We start from the raw sequence: 9,516 nt of genomic DNA, 5'->3' as shown, positions 1-9,516 counted from the left end.
ATATCCAACAAGTCAGTGATGCCATCCAACCATCTCATCCTCTGTCGTCCCCTTCTCCTCCTGCCCCCAATCCTTCCCAGCATTAGAGTCTTTTCAAATGAGTCAGCTCTCCACATGAGGTGGCCAAAGTATTGGAGTTTCAACTTCAACATCAGTCCTTCCAAAGAACACCCAGGTCTGATCTCCTTTAGGATGGACTGGTTGGATCTTCTTGCAGTCCAAGGGACTCTCAAGAGTCTTCTCCAACACCACAGTTCAAAAGCATCAATTCTTCAGCGCTCAGCTTTCTTCACAGTTCAACTCTCACATCTATACATGACTACTGGAAAAACCATAACCTTGATTAGATGGACCTTTGTTGGCAAAGTAATGTCTCTGCTTTTGAATATGCTATCTAGGTTGGTCATAACTTTCCTTCCAAGGAGTAAGCGTCTTTTAATTTCATGGCTTCAATCACCATCTGCAGTGATATTGGAGCCCATGTACTTTGCATATAATTTAAATAAGCAGGATGACAATATACAGCCTTGATGTACTCCTTTTCCTATTTGGAACCAGCCTGTTCCATGTCCAATTCTAACTGTTGCTTCCTGACCTGCATACAGATTTCTCAAGAGGCAGGTCAGGTAGTCTGATATTCCCATCACTCAGAATTTTCCACAGTTTATTGTGATCCACAGTCAAAGGCTTTGGCATAGTCAATACAGCAGAAATAGATGTTTTTCTGGAACTCTCTTGCTTTTTTGATGATCCAGCAGATCCTCTCCTTAACCTTTCCTATCCTACACTTTTCTTCTAGTCCCCCAGTCCTGCACACAGAAATCTGGTCAAAGGGCCTCAGCCTGAGTTGAGGCTTGTAGGCTGATCACCTCCTCTTGGCAGAGAACTCAAATTCTGTTCTGGTCTGGTTTCTGGTTTGAATTCTGGTTCTGTGCAGTCTCATCTGGTTTCTGGTAGGGCCAAGTTCCTCCCTTCTCTGGAGGTTCAGTGTAAAGTTCCATAACACCTGGTTGTCTGCAGGTGTCAGGAGACGTCTGTAAGGCCACCCCTTTTGCCCCCCTCTCCTGCCTCCACCTCCCTTTTCTTTCAACCTGGTTTCCTTTCCTCTCTTTGAAATCTTTGAGGACCTGAGATACTTTCTTTTATTCTGTTAGTGCTTGCATCTGAAGTTCTATGTCTCTATAGCAGGCTTTCTGAGAGACTAATCTTGCATTTAAGGGAGTGTCTGATTGGGGCTGCCAGGTCTGTGTGTTCTGTGTCGTGATTTGTAATGGCCATTTTGCTTTGTGTGGTCACCATTTGGTTTAGACCTGCAGCCATTTTGTTAGAACTTGATTTTCTTTCCCTGTGCTTTGAGACCACCGCTCTCAGGCTCACTTATCTAGACCATCTCTAACTCCTGAGACTGAGAAAAAATGGGAAGAAGCCTTTAACAATTTTATTTATTCCAACTGTTATTTATAAACTAGTGAATTTTATATTTTAATATAAAATTACAATATAATTTCTAAACTTAGAATTGTTTAGAAAATGAAGCTAGACCTTGCATTTTGTCTGTCTGAAAATGCGTATGTCTTGGTATGTCTTTGTCTCTGGATAATATTTTTAAGATTTATTTGTAAATGAGCTCTATAATTGGCTTAAAGAAAAATAAGTGTTTACAAATAAATACTTCTAAATTAAACTAAATGAATTCCAGGTTCATGTGAACTGGGAAATATTCAATATTAAATTGATACCTGGTAACATAGACATGTCTTCAGAACTATCAGTAAGTATAATACTTCTGTTGTACCTAGGTTTACTAGAGGTCAAATAAGACTGTATTCTGTTACAAATTTGTCAACAAGAAACATACCTCATTGTGGAAAACAGGGAAACTAAAATGTGTTTTCAGTAGAAGACATATATAAAAAAATACTGAAAAGAGTTACCCATGATCAGGATTGGATTACAATTAGTTAGATAAATAGATTTTGTTAGGAATGACATGACCATAGGAAAACTGGTTAGAGCCAACTAGGTCCAATGTGGCGGAGCTGACTTTCATTAGACCTTGAGCCTCCGGTATATACACCCATTGAGACATATCAACAAGCTAAATGATCCACCCATCAGCATTGACTAAATCTGATGGAATGTTCTAAACCCTTTTGATTGATTTTTTTTGGACACAACTTCCTAAATTGAATTCTGTTGAAGTTCTTTTGACCTCTAGCTATCTTTGGGATGCTTTAGAGGGCCCCTGAAACATCCCAAAGAAAGTTATTAAACTAATTGTGTTTATTTGGTTGGTTAAATTACATGGGAAATACTATCAAATGAGTACTAAATCCTCTCAGGTTAAAATGTATGGTAAATATTACTAATATAGATATCCTAGAAATTATATGGAGCTCCTAATGTTCTAATATGTCCTGGTATTCTAATGGGAAAGCTGATGACTTCACAAAAGTTAACAAAAGGACTGAGTGAACCAGCAAATATGCTTGTAACTTTTATGGTTTCTATCTGAAAAAATTAGAGGTTTGAATCTGCGTTTTCCAGAAGTAGGGGAAACCTTCCCCTCAAACTAATTATGACAGTAATTTGGTAAAATTATACTTTATAAACAAATTTTAAAAATTATATTTTCTCTCTATTTGACTCCTCCAGAGATTGAAAATTCTTAGGTTTCCAGTAACTTTATCAGATGAGTTAGGAAGGTTATCTCACTAACAGGTACAGAAATCTCATGGAATTTTTGAGACCTTGAAAAGGGAAAAATTCACCTAGGTTTGTTAGGTGAAATCTGTGATAAGCCTTTAGCATGACTTTCCCAGCCCTGTTTTATTTTAAAAGGTCAGTCTGAGACTATAAAAGTTTCAACAAAGCAAAAAGTCTATGATCAATTATGATTATATAAATCATCAGGCCAAATTTATTTCACAAACAAACTAGTCTTAATTTGGTTATATTTGATAAAAATAAGGGTAATTTTAGGGAGAAAAAGATGTTTCAAAGATGTTGCTGCTAAGTCACTTCAGTTGTGTCTGACTCTGTGCGACCCCATAGACGGCAGCCCGCCAGGCTCCCCCGTCCCTGGGACTCTCCAGGCAAGAACACTAGAGTGGGTCGCCATTTCCTTCTCCAATGCATGAAAGTGAAAAGTGAAAGGAGTGAAAGGGAAGTTGCTCAATCATGTCCGACTCTTCGCGACCCCATGGACTGCAGCCTACCAGGCTTCTCCATCCATGGGATTTTCAGGTTGTTAATGGAGGTCTGTATCTAGTAAGATTCGTTTCCTGGATAGTTCTTTGCTATTGTGTGTTATTAATGTAAAATTAAATTCTTTAAAACCACGCTGTTTGTTTCTGAAGCTTATCTCAGTCATCTATCTTTGGATAAAGATCCCTCATGACCTACAACCAGGACTGAAAAAAGACATAATTTAAGGACTGTTTCCAACCTGGATGGAAGGACCTTTTATCAAATACTCTTAACTAACTAATGCACAGTGAAATAGAAAGGAAATTGACTCTTAAATTAATTCCCACTTCCAAAGGCCCCTACACTGGACTGGTCTATAGAGAGGACAGCTGACCTGATCTCACCTTAAAATGACTCTCAAACAGAAGAGAAACTACACTACACCAGGACAAGAAGATGACAACATCAGAGATAGACAGCTTGCCCAAGATGCTGGACCTGATTCATATAATCATACATAATGTTTTCTTGACTTTTTAGATCTTTGCATATAAATCAAGTGCTTTTCCATCATAGGTCTGATCCTATGCTTGTCTTAGAAATCAAACCAATTGTTGGCTTTGTGACCAATTACCTGTGTCTAGTTCTGGGTTACCTTGGGAAATTTCTCTACTCCAAGGCTCTAACTAGTTGGCCCTGAAAATTTTTACTTGAAAGATTATAGTCATATTCAGATCACTATTGATATTACTAAATGAGATCCCCTCACCTGGCCAATTAATAATGCCTGCTCCTGACCTTGGCCATAAATTTGAGTTTTCTCCTACTACTCAAGCTCAATCAGAACAACCAGCAATGTTTCAACAAAGGAAAAAAATCTCCCTCAATTATGGGATAGATTTATATAGATAACACCAGGCTATGGTAATTTAGGTTGAAAGTCTCCTCTATATTGGAAACAATTAAATCATGCTAAGGATAATCAGTTTAGTAACACTAGGAAACTGGGTTATATGCCTTATAGACAGTGCCAGTATATAATTTCCCTGGAAGATAAAAATTCTTAGTACAGAATAGACTAAGTCGGGTGACCTGGGATATACTAGGCTACATCTAATGGAAGTTCTTAAGTCTTACTTATGACTTTACTAATACTGCTGGGCTATGTTATTTGGACAGGGAAGCCTGGCATACTGCAGTCCATGGGATCACAAAGAGTTGGACATGACAGAGTGACTGAACTGAACTGAGCTGATATTATTTGTATTTTGCCTGTTTTACAAAATTGCTATTTCTTAAACTGCCAAATGTGTGACTGAGGCCTCTGACAAAACAATATGTAGTTCCATATGAGATCAATGATGTTAACAGTATAACTCTAGATATGGGAAGAAACAACAAGAGGAAATGTTTTCTTGGACCAAGAGGCTAGTAAGACAAGTGGTCCAGAGAACTTTGGATACTGTTTTATGGCCCAGTCCAGTAATAACACATTGAGTGGCCTGTCAACAGAATCTTTGCCAGACCTGAGAGTGAACGTTCTCAGCACCATGGGATGACATGGTCATGAAATGCCCCCCACTCAAAATCATGGTAAAGTTTACGACCAAGAAAGGGCCCTGCCAACTGAAAAGGGACACTTGCCATCTACCTCCAGAAAGGTTAAATCATGGCCACTGCAGCTGTTGACCTTCAAGACCCCTGAAAAGAGTTCAGGGTGAAAATCAGGAATAAGGCACTCTGTGTTCTGGGAAAAACTGCAGAACAGGCCTTTAGATAGTTAGATCTTTTCACGAGAAGATTTTATGAGTCCCAGTTCTTGCATCTTCTCATACCTAGAAAAACAATGACATCGTTAATAGTGATATCTGCTTTGGCTATTAAGGAAAATTTTACAATTAAAAGTCAAAATAGAGTAGCTATGGTTCAGACATCCAAGGAAATAACTAGGTGATACTATGGGTGTAATTTCAGATTAGACCTTGTATTGCTAAATACTTGAGTTTTCTGAGTTGTGTCAGGCTTGGATACCACCAGACATTCTCAGAAAAGTGTTTGCTGGCAGCTAGTAACTACAACCTTACTTTTTATAAAACTAGGCAGCTGGCTACCTGGCTCCAAGTCTCCCTGAAGTGCCACGTCCAGACTGGGTTTCAGGTCTATTCTTGAAAAGAAACGAGATTTGTTTTGTCTATTTAAATTCTTGTTGTCACTCCTCCAATTATTTCTAATTGGGTCTGTTACACCAGAATGTCAGACCAAGGGATTGAGATTTTAATCATACAAGACTCAGATCTAGGACTCAGAACTCAAGAATACTTCTAATTCAGTGTCTATTTGCCAAACTGAAACAGTCCTATGCCCCATTTTGACAGGAAGTTATCAAAGTCATAGTTGCCCAGTTCCCTGAGTTAAAACTGAGCAGGATTCTGTGGGGCTCTGGAGTATGGATCCATTCTATGTTCTCCATTTCTTATTTGTAGGATGTAGGCTTCATTCAGCCTCCTTGACCTTTCCTGAGTCCCAAAGGGCAGATTCAAACAATTGCTGATCAGGAAAGGGAGGGAGTATGGAAACGAAGGAGAAACAATCAAATAATAGTACAGCCTTGAGGCAGGGTCCTGATTTCTACTCAAGAAATACGCTTAACAGTGTCTTTGAGTTTTTTTGCAGAACTGGGGCCCCCACCCAGGTGGAAGATGGTAACTTCAGGCTGAGCCCAAGATTCCTGGAGCACCGCTCTGTTGCCTCACCACCAGCAACCAGTCAGAAGAAAGTCACACACCCTGCAGCCCCTGCCCCAAATGTTGCCTTCTCTTTCTAGGGTCCAGTGATGGCCATGGGCGACAGAAGATGAGATGGTTGGACGGCATCCCTGACTCAATAGGCATGGTGTGAGCAGGATCCAGGAATTGGTGATGGACAGGAAAGCCTGGTGTGCTGCAGTCCACGGGATCACAAAGGGTCGAACATGACTGAACGACTGAACTGAACTGATGACCATCCTTCTAGGCTTCCTGTTTGGCCCTGTCTGTTTAATCTCTGTGAGGGGATTAAACCTAAATTGCTGTTTTTACAAGGGTAAATGCTGGTTTCAGACACAGAATACCTTGAGTTAGATCAGGTAGAGAGAGACTTATGCTCTGGTAGGCAGGCCTCCACCCATACACAGCAGAAAGAAGTTACAGAAGAAAGAGAACACCCCAATTCCCAAAAAGTATCTTGGGAATATACTTAGGAATATAAAGTCTCTCAAGGGGCAGTTGTTAGGGGAAGCACACTGACTGAAACCGCCCACCCTGGCCAGACACCATAGTAACCATTTGCATGAGTTATTTTACATCAGGAGGGCCTGGTAAGGAACAGGGAACTAATAAGCCACCACCAACTGGAAGAATTCAGGAAAGGTCAAAAGGTGACACCACGTGTCCAACCACCTCCCAGAATCCTTCTCGGTGGCATCCACCTTGGTTGAACAATGCATGCGCCACCAGGAGTCAGTCATTCTGACTCAGAGTCACCATCATAAAACCTGAGACTTAGAGCCACGTGGCAGAGCGGTTCTCCTGGGTTCTCTTACCCTCCTGCTCTCTGCCCAGGTGCCCTTTCCCAGTAAAATCTCTTGCTTTGTCAGCACACGTGCCTCCTTGGACAATTTATTTCTGAGTGTTAGACGAGCCCACTTTTGGGCCCTGGAAGGGGGTTCCCTTTCCTGCAACATTTCTATGTCACTGCTGCTGCTGCTGCTGCTGCTGCATTACTTCAGTCGTGTCCGACTCTGTGCGACCCCATGGACAGCAGCCCACCAGGCTCCCCTGTCCCTGGGATTCTCCAGGCGAGAATACTGGAGTGGGTTGCCAGTTCCTTCTCCAGTGCGTGAAAGTGAAGTCGCTCAGTGTGTCCGACTCATAGCAACCCCATGGACTGCAGCCTACCAGGCTCCTCCACCCATGGGATTTTCCAGGCAAGAGCACTGGAGTGGGGTGCCATCGCCTTCTCCGTTATGCCACCTATACTTTGTCTATTCCCTCAAATACCCCGACACAGATTCTTTCACCAAACTTTCACTTTTCTCTGAAACTCTTCCTACTCCCCTTTCCTTTGAACTTGTCCCTTTAAAATTAAGCCTTCTGAGGATCCAAATGTCAAATCCTTAATTTCTTGTATTCCCTAGACAAAACTGAACTGCAACCCACAAAGATTCTGGCAGAGTAACTGAAGATTCTCACATATTTGTTAAGAAATTTAACATAGACATTCAAACTTATTGACCTGATTTCTATGACTTATAGGAGCTAGTTCATAGGCTTACGTGCGAAAGCCAGGCCCAGCAGTTAGATACAAACTGCTAATTAGGAAAATCCTGGAAGCTCTCTAGAATTACAGAGAGGAGACCAGTCTGCGAACTTATTATATAATCAGGTTTGGGCAATTTCTAGGCAACTTCACCAAGCAAGACCTAGAACTTTTCCAAAGCCCGTTGACTGGACCAAAATTCAGGCTTGTATGCAAAAATCTGATGAGTCTGTTCATGACTATTATAATTGATTTCAGATTATTTTTAAAGAAAAGTCTGGTCTTCCATCAGGTGTTGATTCCATGTGGGTGGCTTTTAACTCTGTTTATCGGTTGGCTAAACCAGGATCTTTGGGCTTCCCTGGTGGCTCAGTCAGTAAAGAATTTGCCTGCAAAGTGGGAGACCTGGGTTCGATCCCTGGGTTGGGAAGATCCCCTGGAATAGGAAATGGCAACCCACTCAAGTATTCGTGCCTGGAGAATTCCATGGACAGAGGAGCCTGGTGGGCTTCAGTCCCTGGGGTCGAAAAGAGTTGGACATGACTGAGCTACTTACCACAGCATAGCACAGGACCTTTACTTTTAGTAAAAAATGATCAGGATGGAATGGGAAACTATATCCACTCCATATTTTGTTAATCTGTCAAAGCAGCTCTCTCACACTCTAGATGAGTCATCTGAAAGAAAGACCACCAAACTTCATTATCTTCAACTCCAGCAAATGATGGCTTGCTTCTAAATGAAACCAGAACCCTTCTAGTTTCCATTGCTGCAAAGCACGAGGACATTGGAAAAGAGAGTACTACAAATATAAGCACTCTAAGGGCCTTCAGTCCTCTAACCAGACTTTCTGACATCCTCCCAGTTCTCCATGATGAGGTTCTGAGGAACAGCAGGGACTCTTCTCAATCCTCACTTTTAATTAGCTTGGAGAAACATTTCTCCAGACTGGGGATTAATCTCTTCCAGTCCTAACTGACCCTGGAGCCGCACTTTCGATGCTTGACCCCACCGCTATGAAATAGCCCTTGCCTCAGAGTATTAAAACAGTTCAAATAGTGGGGCTCTCTTCTCAAGGGTTTCCTGCCCTTGAACCTGTTCTGATTTATTTAGCCCCATTGAGAGATACACACCATTTTCTCCTACCTTCTCCACCCTTACCCATTTATTAGGCTGAGACTTCTTAGAGAAATATTGTGCCAGAATTTTCTCTCTCCTGAAAGGGTGAACTAACTCTAGAATTCGACAGTAGTTGTCAAAATAACCCGCTAGGTGAATCAAACCATACTTTGACATTTTTTATTTGCTCCATCTCTGATGACACTAGAACAGATTCTGGAAACCCATTCCTAATGGGCAAAATTTCTAGCTGCTGTTGACAAAATTTACATAGCTCACCTCTCATCAAGATTCAAATAGATCCCTCAAAACCTCTTCCCAGAATTAATACTTTATGTGTAAATGAGCCCTTCAAGGCGCAAGACCCATAATACAATATTTGAAGGCTCAAGGCCTCATAATTCCTTGTACTAGGCTCTCTAACACTTTCAATTTACCAGTGAGAAAACCTAAGGGCTGAGGGTAGAGGTTTGTCCAGGACCTCCAAGCAACAAACTGCATCATTATTGACACCCCATTGTTTACAAGCCTGATAAGTTACTAACTTCCATTCCCATGGGAAGTAAATTCTCTACTGTAATTGATTTATGCAGTACATTCTTTAGTATTTCAGCTGATGAAGCTAACCAATACCCTTTTGCTTTTGCTTGGAAAGAAAAACAATTCACCTGAAGAGGATTCCCCAGGGTTTTACTGAGAGTTGTTGTGTCCCCAAAATCATGAAGGCTGATTTGAATGATATAAAATTCTCAAGAGGCCCTGCTTTGTTGTAGTATGTGGGTAATTCGTTCTTCTCAAGCCTCCTCACAGGAAGGCAGCACTCATGTACTAACATTTTTAGCCTTAAAAAAATAAAATACAATTTTTAGCTTTAAAGGGACATAAGATCGCCAAAAACTACATTTTGCCCGA

Source organism: Ovis canadensis, chromosome 6 (genome assembly GCF_042477335.2).
Source record: "Ovis canadensis isolate MfBH-ARS-UI-01 breed Bighorn chromosome 6, ARS-UI_OviCan_v2, whole genome shotgun sequence".
NCBI lineage: Eukaryota > Metazoa > Chordata > Mammalia > Artiodactyla > Bovidae > Ovis > Ovis canadensis.
This window is presented reverse-complemented; position numbering follows the sequence as displayed.